Source organism: Anser anser (assembly GCF_964211835.1).
Source record: "Anser anser genome assembly, contig: SUPER_W_unloc_1, whole genome shotgun sequence".
Lineage (NCBI taxonomy): Eukaryota > Metazoa > Chordata > Aves > Anseriformes > Anatidae > Anser > Anser anser.
In genome coordinates this window covers 269630-278322 of record NW_028154231.1, presented here as the reverse complement: position 1 = coordinate 278322, position 8693 = coordinate 269630, and the positions used below count along the sequence as shown (strand labels likewise).

The window sequence follows — 8693 nt, the reverse complement described above, 5'->3', positions numbered from 1 at the left end:
ATGTTAGCGTTAGGGAGAACCAAATGGATGTTTTATTAATATCTCTTAGATGATGGGTCATAAAGTATAATAAGCATTGTCAAATGTACTTACATTATCAATTAATCTATGTATACTGAGATATTTAGGGAGTATACTGAACAGTCAAATGAATCTTTGAAAGGGAACCCTGGGAGGGAACAGGTACAACCTGACCTTTGATAAGAACCTGAAAATGCTGAAATGAGTTGAACCAGAACCAAGGAGCAGAGAGAGCATGCGTCGAGTGAGAAAGGTGAAAAGTTTAGCGGAGAGCAAGACTCCTTACTTCATCTGGACGACCACCTGGACGACCACCAGAGAGCACCACGCATGTGCAAATGGGAGGAGAGCTAATTAGAATGGAATGCGAGGCTGATGTTGCAACCTGTAATGAATATGTATATCTTACGTAATGTTGAATGTATAAATAACGATCGGGAAGTAACGGGACTTGAAGCCAGATTTGGGCACCTGCCCCGGCTTCCAGCACTGAATAAAGCACCTTCATATAATCACTTGGTGGTTATGTGGTTGCTACACTAACACAGGGACAGGCTAACAGAACAGGGACCAGGACAGGAACAGGGACACTGATCGCCTAATGAAGATAGGTTCGGCCAAACTCAGCAAACAGCTCAAAGAAGCTCGTATAGAAAGTCGCTGGAAATAGGTGCACCGGAGCTGGAAGGAAGCTCAAGCTGAGAGAAGCTGACCCGCGCACACAACTGCCCCTCGCTGGCCGAAGGTAGGCAGTTGCTTGCTATGGGGAATCATACGTCCTTAGAAACAAAGACTGTCCTGGTAACCTTACAGCTTATTCCCTTTATTAACTGTTATAAATGACTGAGTCCCAAATAGGATTACAATCAAAGTTTACAATTTATTAAACAAATAGAGGCAAGCAAACAGCGCTGGGTGTGCCGGGAGTCTCTGCTCCACCAGGACGCACACCTGTTACGTAAGGAGGCTGGTTTTTATGCTCCTAGGCCAATACATATTCATTACTACTTCTAGAAGAGGCAGGGTTATTATAATTGGTTTCCCGAATCTGAAGACCTCCCAGGTGCACCTGCTTATCAGTCTCTGTTAGTCTCTCAGGGGCCTCTCGGACAGGGAGGCTCATATTCTTCCTCCTTATCTAGTGGTCTCTTGGCCTGATGTCAGAAGTTACTGCACGTCCATGCAGAGTCAGCAGTTTTTCTCTGAAGAAATCCCTTTGTTCTCTTCTCACCTAAACCCAGGCCTCAATGTTAACCCTTCAAATCCCTTAGTGGCACGAATTGCTGGACCATTCCTTACAATCCCTCCCCTTCTTTTTAATATCATCAATTCGTGTCTCTTCTTCAACCTTTGTTAGTAACAATTGGATTTCATCAGTCAGTTCTCGGGGTGCCCATTTCTTAAGCATCATTATCGACACATCACCTTTTCTCTCACGAAGTCATCACAAATTGGGTGCTATTTATTATTCGCAGCACCAACAACGTAAAGCAAGGTATCATACAAGGTATAAACAATAATGTCATTATACCACATAAAAATAAAAATAACATCCTTTTAACCCATAGTCCACCAGGCAACCACGAAAAGAAATCCCAATCCATACCCTTCCAGGTTTGTACTGGGACCTGGGCTAACTTCCCAATTTCCTTTGTTATCTGTTTAACCACTTTTCCATTATCATCAATTTGTAAACAACAATTAGAATTGTTCAGTTTTCCACATACTCCCCCTTCTTCTGCTAGTAAATAGTCTAAGACCATTCTATGTTGAAAGATAGCATTCCTCATCTGAGTGGACTGATCAGCCAGAAGATCCAAGGCCGTCGCTGTTTGATTGGTTACAACTTCGAGGATAGCTTGCAACCTAATTATTGGGTTCAAATTATAAATAGGTTCTTGGGTTCCTGATACCAACTCATTCGGGTTCCAGGTAGCTGGCCCATAATGCTGTATGATTCTTTCAGGAGGCCATTCATCCTTTCCCCATTTTTGGGCACTACCCCCGGCTAAGGAAGTATCAATAGATCGTTTCACTCTGTTCAGGTCATCATATAATCTTATTCCTAAATGATTTCCTTGTGTTTGTGACAATAAAAAGAACAAGGGTCTTATGTACCCCACATAGCATATTCCCGACCAGTTTCCGGGTAGCCTCTTGTAAGCATGTTTGCCACACACCCAATAATGTCCCTTTAGGACCCACGTCCCTTTTGGAAAAGGACCATCCCATCCCTCTTTACCCTTTGGGGCGTGATAATACAGAGTGTCCTTGTTACCGAGTGGTCCTGTTACAATGTCTGCCCCGTTTGTACTCGTATATGTGCACTTCCAAGCTCCCGCATCGGGTTTCCACTTACAGTCACAATTCAGTTCTCCTTGGTGGCCTGTCATATTATAAGCTGACCAGAAATGTTTAAAGAACACTCGCCTCCCATTCTCATCCTGCCATTTCCAATGATAGACCCGCACCACATGCTGTTCCTTAGTGGTGTTATCACGCTGACAGCTCAAGATTTGACCATCGAATTGTCCCCCCGCTTGCGCTCTTGCCACAGTTTTACATCCGGATCCAAAAAATTCTCTATATGAGCATTTCAGCCAAGTCCCGTTTCTCAGCTGAACATGTGTGGCATTCCATTTCCCACTACGTGCTGTACAGCTTATAGGACTACATCCAGGATCGGTACAATCATATCCGGGGGACAGAGTCCAATTGCAAATGCTTTTTCCCACCGCCACTGTTCCTGTTCTGTTCAAGCAGTATACACCCCGAGCTGACGAGTGCAACTGCCATGGACCTCCTTCCTCTTTCCAAAATTGCGTCCCATTATGAACTTCGCTCAAGTTACTGACCCACCACTTGGGTTCGACCGGGCCTGCTACCCAGGGCCAATTTCAGTTCCCCCCCGGTCCTCCACAAATCCAGCAGTTACTAAGGTTAAAGGCCTTGGCCACTTCCTCCCCCAAAGTGAAAAAGTTATCCCTCCATTCCTGCCCATGGCCCAATTGCCCCTGTAAAAACAATACCAGGAAGTATACCATTTCTTATCCTTTTTCGCCGTCCAATCTTGAGAGTGTGGGAAACGCCTCCAGTCATGGGGTTGGGCCCGCTTTCAGAGCTTGTGTTACCATTCAGCCCTTCGGGGTGATCCAGCTCCTGGAAAAACTAATCACAATTTTATTATGGGTTTAAAAGGTTCTCATGTTATTTTTCTCAGGACAACCTGATCTTAGCGCGGGAGAAGTCCGGTCGAGGCCCTCTCACTCGGCGGTCAATACCCATAGGGGTTGCCTCCCTCGGTAGACCATACACACCGCAGTGGAGGGTCCTACCCCGGTCTTGCCTTCTCCCTTTCCTCCCTTCAGCCTTGTCCTCTTTATCCAGTGCCCTTCATTCATGCAGAACCTCATTGCTGGGATATCAGTTCCTCTTTAGTCTCAGTTTCAGTTCCCCAGGAGTGGACTCAACCCTCCAGGCTTCGGTAGTTATTGGTCCTTTTATTCTGGATGCGTGGGTCCAACCCCTTTCTGCTGTTCTCACAGCTGTTTCAGTAGTAAATAAAACAAGGTACGGTCCCTCCCATCGGGGGTTCAATGATTCTTCTCTCCAGGTTTTTATTAAGACCTTGTCTCCTGGTTGTATTTTATGAATAGCAAATCCTAAAGGTGGTGTCTGAGTCATCATCCCAATTTCTCTTAGCTCCTGTAATCTCCTTCCAATGGCAATTATATATTTCTGGATACTACGATCCTCAACTACATTGTTCCCTAGGGGCATCCCTTGAGAATAAGGCATACCATATAACATTTCATATGATGATAATCCAGTCTCACTGTGTGGTTTAGTTTATGTTTAAAAGTTTTACATGTTTAAAAGTGCCAATGGTAAGCATTTCGTCCAGGGCAGCTGTGTCTCGATCATTAACTTAGCCAATTGTTGTTTTATTGTTTGATTCATCCTTTCTACTTTCCCTGAGCTTTGTGGGTGCCACGGAGCGTGGTATTCCCACTGAATACCTCTCAAGGGGTACATCCTTCAAATCTTTGTGGCTGGCGTATGTTCGATTATTTCCACACAACTGTGTTCCAACGGTCCTTCTTCTGGAACAGTTCCTAGAAATACTGCTGGATATAACAGGTTAGTGGTTTTCAAGGTTATGTCATCTTGTTCAGTTAGTATTGCCTGATATTTCATCAACCGGCTGGGTGATAACCAGTGGCCCCCCCTTTTGTTCTAAAACGGTTGTTACCATATGTGGTCCAAAAACTTCAATATGTTTTCCCATTCGAAGGCAAATAATTTTCTACTATCTTTATCAAGAGGTATGCAAAAGAAGGCATCCTTTAAATCTATCATGGTAAACCATTTATATTTCCCTTTCACAGATGTTAACAATGTGTAAGGATTAGCTACTACCGGGTGAATATCCTTTGTTATTTCATTTATTGCTCTAAGATCTTGTACCAATCTATACTCGCCATTCGGCTTCTTTACTGGAAAAATTGGAGTACTGTATTCTGATTTACATTCTTCCAGAATCTGATATTTGAGAAATTTGTCAATAATTTTCACCATTCCCATGCCTAGCTTCTATCTTAAGTGGATATTGTTTGATGCAAACAGGTTTGGCTTCTTCCTTTAATTCCACCTTTACCGGTTGTGCCAGTTTCGACTTCCCTGGTACATCTGTTTCCCATACTGCTGGTATAACTGCATTTTCTACTTCTCTTGGAATATTAACAAAGGGTTTATCTTTGATCATTAGGATTTGTCCTACTTTGGACTCAGGTACCTTCATTATTAATTCTCCATCCTCAAAGGTTATTGTTGCATCTAAGTTGGCTAATAGATCCCGTCCCAAGAGTGGAATCGGGCATTCTGGTACATACAAAAATTCATGGGTTAGTTCCTTACCCCCAAAACGCAAATCAAGGGGTTGTAAGAATGGCCGTTCCTCCTCCTTCCCTGTGGCTCCAATTATTGTAGTTGTCTTAGTTCCTAATCGTCCTTTTAAACTATTTAACACTGAATATGTTGCTCCTATTACATTTACTGACTAATTAACACAGAGAAAGAAGCTCCCATAACCAACAAAAAATTCAAGCCTCTGTCTTCGTTTCCTAGCTTTATTTCAACTAGTGGACCTGCTAGGGTAGATGCCCCAGGTCCCCGTCATTCCTGACTGTTGTAAGTTTGTCCTGCAGCCTCAGACAATTTCTTTCTGATATCAGGGGCCGATTGCCCTGGAAAGAGGCTAGCCAATTGCCTCTGTTTTTTTTGTTTTTTTTTTTTAAAGCCAGGTCCATTTTTTTTTTCTCATTGCATTTCAAAGTTGGTCCAAAAATTCAAAAATTCCATAAATTCCATAGGGGTTTCTTTTGGACCTTGTTGGAACAGATTCTCAATTCCCAATAGCCAATTTAACCAGATTTTGGTATTTACATAATTTCCGGGGTGATTAGGGTCTCAGTGAGGGGGTCGGTCAGGGGAATGCAATCGGTGACAGTTCCCTGAGCGGTCCCACTGGCAATCTGAGCTCACACATGAACTCAGGTTGTTTTAAGAGATAGCTGCTTTTCTGTTTCCATGACAACTCTCTCGGACCCATCACGGTCCCTCTGCCCCAGAGGGCTCACACCCGCGATTTAGAGATCTCAGCCTCGGGTTGAGGCAGAACTATTAGCATTCCTACATCCTCTTTCCCTGCTCATTCAACTTCAAACAGCTCTGTTAAATACTACATTCCACACAACCTTTAACACCTTCAACAACCCTTTTAACACTTCCTTTATCTTTCTCCAGCCTGTACTTTTCTAATGCCAACACCAAAGGCTCAGTCAGGGGCCAACTTAATTCCAAACCTTTTCCCTCCAAGATGCTGAAACAACATATCAGTATACAACATTTCATCCTATTTTCCTTCTCTCCTCAAAAACAACATTAATTGCAAGACACTGTTATAGTAGATTGATCCATAAAGTGGCCATTTAGTTTATATAGTGGCCACCATTGATTGCAACACTTAGTGAAAGTCCTCTTGCTTTCTGTGCCCCCATTTCTAACAATATCCTTCCAATGTGCCAATATGCACCCAAGGAGGCTTTATTTTTTTTTTTTTTTAGGACGTCTTTGTTTTGGATTTTACCCATTTCCTTGATTTCCCATTCCCTTTTATTTATTTATATTAGTTACTGTCCCTTGTTTCAATTTCCACGCAAACCTTTTTATTGCAGGTTTTTACTATCTTTTCCTAATCTTCTTCCCAAATGTCCCGATTCTCTGGGATTAAACTCTTCTTTCCACATACAAACTTTACTATTTCAGATTCTTAATGAGCCCCGTTCCAATCATAAATCCACAGGGCTTCGGAAAAACACCAGAAGCACTCAGCCTTCTGTCTTCTAGACAAACAATACCACCTTTTCCACAAAATTTACATTTCAACAAGACCAAATTAGCCGAATGCTAATTTTTCTCATGCACTTTGTTAGTAAGCCCACACAAAACAAGGAATCACTCCTGTGTATCCGTCAAGATGGGGGTTTAAAAAGGTATTGAGGCCTAAATAAATTCGCTCTCCCCCTTCTTACCAAATTCCCAGGGCTCAGGCCCGAACCACCAAAGAAGTGACTCTCCGTTCTACCACTTTGATAATCAGTCAGCCCCTCTCCCCCGATACTTGGGAAACTGACCGAACACCACCGCGAATATACCCAAACTTCTAAACTGTTACTTAGATAATGCTCCCACCTTCCTCCTTGACACAGTCAAAACATTTAAGAACAAAATAGGATTACAAGATGCACCACCGGGGGTGGATTGTTAGGATATAGAGGTGGTAGGTTATCCAATGACTCCCATTCATCATCTTTTTCTTTTTCCTTTTTTTTTTAATTTTATTTTTTTGTTCTCTTCTTCTTCAAACTTCTCGTCTGCTTTTAGTGTAAATGTTGAGGCTGGAAAAGGACGTGAAGTCCTGATCCATAATCCTGCATAATCACTTTCCTCCTGGCTAAAAGGTTCCTTTGAATTAACATGTAGATTTAAAGCCTGGCAAACCCAGTCTTCAAAGGATCCGAAAACGGGCCAAAAGACATGTGGTCTTAAAGGCTCCTTTGGCCATTCTATCATACAATGCTGAACCATTTTTAATTTACTTTTTTCCTTTTCTGGGGCCCCTATCGTTCCAATTTCTAATCATTATCCCTAATGGACTTTCTGGCGGTATGTCTGGTAATTTGCTCACATTTCTCTGGTCCCGGATCTTCAATTTTGTGTGACCCATCTAGGAATTTTACTGTGGCAATTCCTACAGCCCTTGGTTGCCTTAGTGAGAGTGTCTTGCAGGGGATTTAGGACCTATCACCTGTGATAAATTAGCGGGTGTTTGTTCATTGTCTTTAAAAGGAATTCAGAGAATCTGCTGAGAAGATAAGGTTTTGCAATTTACGACCTTGTTAAGGGGGAAGACTAAGCAAGTAGATAGTGGGGAGGGGGTGTTGGATAAACATCCTTGGTAAAACAAAGACTCTGTGAAATAGTGTTTGCCGCTTCACCACCCTCCCCCTTGAACACGAGCACAACGCATGATCATTGAAAGAAAAACGACGACCCCCAACAACGAACTGCGCAGCTTCAGAAGGCTCAACAAGTCCTGACAAGCCGAAACTTGGATGCTATAAAACGGCGACACTGAAAAGGGAAAGTTGCGTGCTGTGGTGGAGCAGAGACTCCCCAGCCACCCAGCGCTGTTTTGTTTGTACCTGCTTACTTAATTAATAAATTATCTTCGACCAGAAAATTGCATGGTCTCGCTTATAACAAATTTGGTGCCGTGACTCAGATGATAGGCGGATTGACTAGGAATCCCTCTAGGGGTGGCGCCCCGCCGATTTCGGCGGCCCCGGGAACGGGAAATCCCGCTCGAGCCCTTCACCGACGAACCCAAAATTAGGCACAAGCAAATAAAACCGGTAACCCCAAGCAATCTTTGTGCACGAAGACCGAAGGAAGACCCACGGGGTGGGTAAGTATAGGCCGGTGATCCGTTCGGTTGGGGTTGGTGATCCCGGAGTGCGTCTGTGTGAGACGTCCAATTGCGGACAAAGTGAGTGCGGACCCCTCAGTAGTGCGGTTCCCACATCCCGCGAGGGACTGGGCCACGACCAGGGGGAAGCGGCTGTGTGTGTGTGTGAAGGCACTCCGGAAGATGGGACAGAAGAAGAGTAAGCCTTCTGGTCCCATGGGTGGGGTAATGCCTAGTGCTAGGTTGCCCCCTATTCCCCCAGATAGTCCACTGGGGTTAATGATTAAGAATTGGAGTGATTCCCCTTTTAGGCGGGGAAAGGATAAAGTAAAAATGATTCATTATTGTGTTGAAGTTTGGGGAGGTAAGCAAATTATTGGCCCATATTTGGGCCGTTTGAAGACTGGGTTTGCCAAGCCTTAAATGTTTATGTAAATGCAAAGGAACCTTTTTGTTTAGAGGAGAGCGAATATGCGAGCCTTTGGATTGGCTCAGAGAATCGAGTTAACCTGTACCCTTCAAAAGAAAAAGGAAGGGCAAAACTACCAATTGTGGAGCAAGAGATAAAGTACCTGGGTCACCAGTTAAGTAAGGGGACTAAGAAGTTAGACCCAGGCAGAATCAGTGGAATATTGGCTTTAGC

General features: G+C 43.6%; 1 long non-coding RNA gene across 6 annotated transcripts in view; it reads right to left on the bottom strand.

Annotated features, from left to right (window-relative positions):
• Nucleotides 1–570: 570 nt before the first annotated feature.
• LOC310888819 overlaps nucleotides 571–8693 on the bottom strand; it is a 61656-nt gene continuing 53533 nt past the window's right edge. For 4 of the 6 annotated variants that reach the window (XR_014576180.1, XR_014576181.1, XR_014576182.1 and 1 more), the window contains one exon: nucleotides 571–3189. This is a non-coding gene — a long non-coding RNA (uncharacterized lncRNA). The other 2 variants (XR_014576183.1, XR_014576184.1) reach the window with 2 other exon arrangements.